Source organism: Budorcas taxicolor, chromosome 9, assembly GCF_023091745.1.
Source record: "Budorcas taxicolor isolate Tak-1 chromosome 9, Takin1.1, whole genome shotgun sequence".
NCBI lineage: Eukaryota > Metazoa > Chordata > Mammalia > Artiodactyla > Bovidae > Budorcas > Budorcas taxicolor.
The window spans coordinates 58,266,997-58,275,064 of NC_068918.1; the positions used below are offsets into that span (position 1 = coordinate 58,266,997).

At 39.9% G+C, this 8,068-nt stretch overlaps 1 pseudogene; it reads right to left on the bottom strand.

The window, feature by feature from the left end:
- Positions 1 to 6,290: 6,290 nt before the first annotated feature.
- Positions 6,291 to 6,384, bottom strand: LOC128053604 (uncharacterized; annotated as a pseudogene).
- Between the last annotated feature and the right edge of the window lie 1,684 nt (positions 6,385 to 8,068).

An 8,068-nucleotide genomic window follows, 5' to 3' on the forward strand; every position in this document is an offset into this window, starting at 1 on the left:
TGGCTAACCCCATAATTATAATTAAGTGTAAAGGTACAATTTAGGGCATGAAAGACATGCCTTTAAACATGGGTGTCAGGAGCAATACATTCTTCAAACGATGTCCCACATTCGCCACATTTTGGTCTGTTTGAAGAGCCTAGCAGTGATGATGGTTGGAAGAGGATGCAGAAGGAAAGTACAGGGCAATTGCAAAGTTGCAGAAGGAAACTACTGGAAAGCATTAAAATTCTGTGGCTCCCAAATAAGGCCCTTCTTAGAAGATTTTAAGAATGATTTTTCAGTCATTTATTTCTTAAAAATGAATATTTTAGTCTAAACACTTCAATCACTTGAGGTATACCTAGGAAATACTGGAAGACCATTAACCATTTAAACTAACTCTGATGTAGCAGCTCCTGCCCCCACTTACAGATTCCCTTATGGTTTTTGCTTCTGCCCTCCCCGTATGTGGGTCTCCACCCAGGCTCATTTATTCTCAGCAGGATGGGAGGGAACCCAACAAGCAGGGACAGGAGAGCAGGCAGCCTGGCCTCCGGGGTCCTGGCTTCATGTCCTATGAGTCTGGCTTTGTCTCTACATTGCTCTGTCTTGCCTGGCAATTTCAGATAGCCTGCCTCTTCGGTCACACATTTCACTTTTATCCCTTCTGTTTCTGCTAATCATCTAGAAGCTGTTTGTTAGGGCCTCTAAAACTCCTGGCTTGCTCTGAGTGGTAATACTTAGGTTTGTCCTCTTGACTCTTTGTTTACTTGTTTCCCTAATGTTTTAAAATATACTTTTCCCCAGTTTCAGGGTTTCTTCTGACCTCCAGTGTGCCCTGTCCTACATAATCTGCTGTAATTAGTGTTGCCTAAAAGAAGCTAATCAACGAATACTTGAAATTCATAAAAACTTTGAAGTGAGCAAAAAAACTGTCATTTTTTTTCAATATATTCCCTTAGATTTGACTATCAACTTTCAGAGTCAAAAAGGTGTCAATCAGCAGGCATAAGTGACAGATAACTTCTGGGGGTTGAGCAATGATCATGGGTCAGGCCCTCAGCTCTCCTGTGTCATAACTTTGATCAGGATAACAACAACAATGATGATGACAACAACAACAGTAGTAATATTAATTGTTTCCCCTTAGTCTTAGCATAGAGTCTGGTAAACAGAAAGTGCTCAATATGTACTATTATGGTGATGGATATAAATGTGCAATGATCGCCAAGATTTAGACTGGCTTTTAGAGGGGCTTTCTCTAGCAGGTGCCTGGCTCCCCCAGACCTGTCACAACTACGGCATTCTCTCTTACCTTAGCAGAGCTTCTCAGTATTATTACTGCACTGTTTTCTAGAATGTCCACATCTACACTTCTAGCTTTGTGGAAATATTTTCCCTCCCAACAGTCTCTCTCCCAACTCCCTCCCAAGAGTCAACCAGGCTGACACATTTCGCCTGGTATGCTGGTCCCTGTCTAGTCAGATGCTTTCTGTCCTGTGACACACTTACCAGAGGTGTGTCTCTCATCAATTGACCTTAGGAATTACTTGGAAAGATTCCCTCCTGAATATGACTCAACCCCTCTGGCTCACCTGTTCGTACCTCATCACCAACAACAATCAGGAAACAAAGTCGGTATGGAAATGGCACCTCCTTTACTCTCTGGATCTTTTCCTCCTTGGGAGAAGCCTCATAGTCCGTAGGTTAGGATGATTTATGTTGCTCTGTCCCTATAGTTTTTCCTTGGCTCTCATATAGCACTTGCTGCTTGTGACTGTAATTGGTTGTTTTCAGCATGTCTCTCTTTCAAAACTCTAAGCTTTATGAAAACAAAGAAAAAGGACATACCTCCTGATTATGGCTTTATTGTGACTTCCCAGCCCAAGAATTGGCAGTATCACAGAGGGGTTAAGAGCTTATGATCTGGAGCCTGGCTGCTTGGCTCAATTTACGACTCATACCTCTACTATCTGTGTCGATTTTGATGAGTTACTTAAATTATTTGTATTTTAGTTTACTTGCTTGAAAGATAGGTATTTTAATAATAATGTTTACCTCTTAGAGAAGATCAAATACATTACTAAGGATAAAAACGACTTAAAATGGTGCTCGGCACAGAGCAAACAGCTATTAAAGTAGGATCTCAATAAATATTTGATGGATTAATAAATGTCACGGTAGGTCCAGCATCAGCATTCTGTAGACGTCATTTAAACAATCTGAATAGTCCAGCTGCCTTGAGAGTGTCTTGATTTTTTTCACGCATGTTTTTGATTTACTGCCTCTCCGGCTTTACTGTACATATTTGTGTCAAATCTGCTTGTCTAAACATTTCAAAAAGCAAAACAGTGCTACATAGTTTAAAAAACTGTCATAATTTAGCTCTATGGATTTCTAAAACTTCACATATAAACTGGTTAACTGCCTCACCAGAGGTTTTAAGGGCTAATCAAATCCACTCATGAATAGATTTGTAGTAATGTGGTGTGTGGTACATAAAGAAGGATGCTAGACTAATGTTTGTGTGTACACAAGTATTTGTGTCTATTTGCATGTGTACGTGTGCATTGGGAGTGGGGCTTATGATGCCAAAGATGAGGAAGATGAAGTTTTTGCTCTATGGAATCTTAAAATTTCATAATGGGGATAACCATGCAAATGACTGAGTAAATCACAAGGCCCGGTCCTTTAGGAGCCTGTGAAAATCTACATCCTGCTCTGAAAAACTTGTGTCTATAATTTTACTCAGGCTGGCATCTGAGGGAGAGGGTAGACTCCCAGTGTTTCACATTCTTTGTTTGTACAATGCCCCACATCTCTGCACACAGAAATAAAGTGCTGCTATTAGCACAATGTGAAAAGCACTTTTTCCCTGAAAGGAACAAAAGTTTTGCAAAGCTACAGAAAAAGGTAAGTTTTTCAGGAGAAAGATTTTTTCCTAAAATGACCTCCTAAGGAACATTTTAAAGTATTTAAACAAGCAAACAAACAAACAAACTGGGACGACTGAGTAGAGTTTAAGTCTGTGCCCCTTCTATATTCTCTCATCCTGTTTCTTTTGACCTTCAGTGAATCACTTCTTTGGGTTATTTATTTCCACCCCCACTTGGTTGTAGTACTAAGAGAATTCTCAGAGGGGAGACTATAGAAGCCTGTCAGCAGCAGGGTTCATTCTGGCAGGAGAACTATTCTATAAAAGAAAAAGAAATGGATTTCCTTTCGCTGTAGTTCAATATTTTATTCCTCTACACACTGGCTAAATTCCTCTATCTTATTTCCTCACTAATGTCAGGGTTGGGTTGCCCCACTGTCAGACAGCTCTCTTCATTATGATTATCAGTGTTAATGCCATGTCATTAATTCTCATGGGTGTGGGGAGGTCTCATACTGAATGAATGGGGAAGGTCACCATGGAAACATTTGTCTCCATAGCTGACTCACTGCAACCCCCATAACTGCTCAGCCACATCCTGTCTGCCATCTGAATTGCACTGGATGAAGCCACAAATTTGGCATCTACTATAGAATCATATTCTTTCTAAAAGCTCTTAAAAATCTATGCCAAGGAAACATTCCTCAGACTCAGGGTAAAAATACCATTGCAGATGTGTCTAAGTGGGTGATGCCATGCAATTACTTGTTAACACCTTTTAATAAACAGACACAGTAAACATTACCTGCAGTTTTCCAGCTCCCAGTTAGAGCATGGTGTTGTAGCCTCCGGAAGTGCCAAGGTAGGAAATGAACAATACGCTAGCATTTTCACTTTCAGAAAGGATTCTCCTCTGGGCTGGTGTGCTCTATTAACCTGTATCACAGTGAACTGAAGGGGAATAAAAAGGCCTTTGCTGAGGTGTTGTTTTGTTTGGTTGTTTCAATGTAAGGAAAAAAAAAAAAAAAAAACAACTTAGCAAGATAACCCATGTCGAAAAAATTACATTTGAGAACTGCAGATTTCTCATTTAGCTTTATCATAGAAAGGTAGGATATCAGCACTTCCTAGACGGGAAATTAGATTTATGCTGAGAAAGATCAGACGTAAATAAAATCACATGAGAACTATAGTGTACATTCTAGCCAGCTCAGCACAGTTGAGTGGAGCAATCTGTCTAGTTCTATGTTCAGAGCTGGCTGTGATTATTCAAACCTAGGCCCAAGCAGAAGGAGCAAACATGGGAGTGAAAAAGGGAATGGTCTATTTCCCAAGCTGTGCACCATGCTTGGGTCATCATAGAGGGAGGTAGGTCCTCATTTATTGTTTATACACTGGATCCCAGATGGAAGTCTTAAACTTGACTGATAATAGTAGATGTTTATACAGCATTTGCTTAAACATATGCCAAGCTGCACATGTATCACTTCTTTTAATTCTGTATATTATCACATGAGTTAGGTATAGTCTTTACTTCATGCAATGAATTAGTGATTTCCCTATGGTCACATAGTTCTTCAGTGACTGTATTGAGACATAAGCCCAGACAGTCAGCTTCTAGAGTTCATTTTTTTTTACCATCAAGCCATATATTTGACTCTCATAGAGTCATATTTGTTCATTCTTTTCCTCTCTTTCTGTCTCTCCTTTTCCTCTCCTTTCTCTTTCCTCCCCCTTTCCATCGTTCCCTTTCTCTTTCCTCCCTCTTTCCATCGTTCCCTTTCTCTCCCTGTTCTCTTCCCTTTCCACATCTGTTTATCTCTTACCTCCTTCCTGTTACCCACCCCCATCTGCCTCCCATCTCTTCCTTTACACCCGCTTCCATTATAACATTTTTCCTGGAAAATTTGAGATGTCTTAAATTCAGGCAGTGAATTCTACCTCTTTGTTTACATTGAAGTGTTCCCTTTTTATGGAATTTGCTTCAGCTTTTCTTTTTAACTTACTTATTGAAGCATACCTGATATAGGGTGCTATGGTTTGAATGGTGCCCCCCACCCCTCACAATCATACCTTAATCCCCAATGTGACTGTATTTGGAGACAGTGCTTTTAAAAAAGGCAGTTAAAGTTAAATGAAGTCCTAAGGGTGGAGTCCTTTTCCAGTATGACTGCCGTCTTTATATAAGAAGATAAAGAGACACCAGCATGGGTATGCATAGAAAAAAGGAAAACATATAAGGAAACAGGAGGAAGATGGCCATCTGCAAGCTAAAAAGAGAGGCCTTAGGAGAACATTGCTGGCACCTTGATTTTGGACTTCTGGCCTCCAAAACTGAAAAAAAAATAGATTCAGTTGTTGAAGCCACCCAGTCTGTGGTATTCTGAGGTGTCAGTCCTAATGGACTAACATATATGGAGAACTGCCTAAATCTTAATAGACTTGATAGCTTGATAGATGTTCTCATTTTTAAATATTTATAAAATCAGTACAGATCAAGAAATAGAACATTTCAAGTACTCAAGGAAGCTCTCTCCTGCTCCTTCTACTCATTTTAGCCACTTGTTCCTATATTTTCACATCTTCCTACCTGCGGAGAAGATACACTTCAGCCCAGTGCTGTCACGAGGGAGGGCTCTGCTTCTGCAGGTGTCCACCACGCCAGGGCTTGGGTGAGTGCCTCAGTCTGGAGGTCAGGGTCAGCAAGGCACTTGACTTGAGACCTAAAGCAATATTCCCCAAGCTGCTTCACAAATGATAAAGATGATGTTATAATTATTGTCTGATTTCTGTATCTATTTCTTAGTTTCCAAATTAGGGGGGGGGAAGGGGAATCAGAGCTTTTCAAAATGAAACACCTTGGTACTTGGCTGTGTCCAAGGTTGGCATGTTTAAAAACGCTTTATTGTAGTTCATCATGAAGTATTGCAGACATTCAAAAAACATAGATACTAATATAACACACCTACCACCTGATTGCAATCAGTCAGGAAGTTTACTCAACTGTTTGGCTTCCCAGGCGGTGCTAGTGGTAAAGAACTCCCCACCAATACAGGAGATATAAGCGATGTGGGTTCCAACCCTGGGTCAGGAAGATCCCCTGGAGGAGGGCGTGGCAACCTGCTTCAGTATTCTTGTCTGGAGAATCCCATGGACAGAGAAGCCTGGTGGGCCACAGTCCATGGGGTCACAGAGAGTCCATAGGGTCATAAAAGGCAGCAACATACCTACCACCTGATTTCAATCAATCAGCAAGCTTACTATACTGTTTATATTTGAAAAAAATTTTAAACTATTCTAGTAAATTCCAGAATTTTTTCTATTATTTTAAAGTCTAAAGGTTCTGGCTCTTGTAGACAAAAAGTTCCTCTAAAACCGAACACAAAACTTGAAAAATAGCCAACCCCCTTCACCGTTTTTTCTAACTTACTAGATCACTGGTTTAGCAGTGATTATCACTGCTCTACATGTGCAAGAAAAGTTCTTTAGTAACAAACTGTAGAAATGATCCCTGTGAGTGTAGTCTTGCCAATCCCATTTTTAGCTCCTGTATTGCCCAATATGTAGCATACCATCTGTTAATCTAATGAAATGCCTCAAGGCTCAAATTGTAAATTTTGAAACTTTTAACTTCTTTTGATATGTGTTTGAAGATCCCATTATAATTTGGATTAGATGCTGGATGAAGTTTAAGCAGATTTGGGACTAGGTTGCATGACTAACATCATTCATCTCAATTCCCAGCTTCTAGGCAAGAACGGTTTTGGAATCCATTTACTTACCTTTCTTTCACTTCAATCATACCTATGGGAGGGACACCAAACAGTTACAGAAAATTTGAGCAGATATGAGAAAGGAGGAGCAGTGCAAACTCTTCAAAGAATTGCTAGATGGGTTTAGAGATGCCAAAGCAATTACTGGTGGATAGTCAGTATGAACAGTCCTACGTCCTTAGAGAACATGTTTAAAAAACGAGTAGATTGAGACTTGAAGGAGAGATAGACAAATTGAACCATGTTAAATATAAGCCAGGCAGAAGACAAAATTCAGGCCAGGGTTTGTTATTGTTTTGTGATATTTTCCACTCTAGGGTGATGAAGGTACCTTTGGAACATAAAGAACTCAATGACTCCATGTAGTTACCCCAGAGATATAAAGAGTATAGTTTGAAAAACAAATGAAACAGATGGCTGGACTTGAGTAGGGAAGCACAGGCAAGAAGCTGAGAGGTCAAGAATATGAAAAGGAAATCAGTCACCGAAAGCCTACACATGGTGAGAGACCTACATAAAATAAAGAGACTAATTTATGAAACAAATTAAATGGTTAAAAGGTGCATGTTTTGATTATCTTGTGTGGTCATCTAACTTTTTGAACTGATCAACATGAATGTGAGACCACAAGCATTTCAGTAATAAAAAAAAATCCCAGGCCACAACTGCTGAACAAACTTGAAACCCATCCAGGTATCTGAGTGAGATGCTTCTGCCAGGACTCAGGAGTAATTGCGGAGGAGCACTAACTGTTAGGGCTTCCCAGGTGGCGCTAGTGGTAAAGATCCCACCTGCCAACTCTAGGAGACACAAGAGATGGGGTTTGATCCCTGGGTCAGGAAGATTATTGCCTGGAGAATCCCACGGACAGAGGAGCCTGGAGGGCTACAGACCATAGGGTTGCAAAGAGTTGGAAACAACTCAGGCGACTTAGCATGCACGTACACACAGTGACTGTTAACAATGTTTGGTAATCTATGATGGATTCATATTTACAGCAGTATAGAGTCGGACACGACTGAGTGACTGAACTGAACTGAAACCATCAGTATACCTAACTTACGTTACCAAACGTATCTATTTCTCCATGGTTAGTTAGTTAGGCTTTTTCAATTGAAAATGAAGTGAAAATGACACTTCAATTGAAAGTGTCTAATCCAAGCTAAGTCATAAAAGAAAAACATATGGCCTTATAAATATTACAGAAGCTCCCTAGTTTAGACATGCTGGATATATGTGCATATATAATATCAGAAAGGGATAGTTCTCTTTCTCCCCATCTCTCTCTCATGTCTGTTTTCCTCATGTTGATGCTTAACAGGTTTCTCTACTTAGCAAAAAAAAAAAAAAAAAAAAAAGAATCTTTGTAACCTTAAAGGTAAACTCCAATCTGTATCATTTTTGGAACTCTGGATCTGAGAAAGTAGAATATGATCTT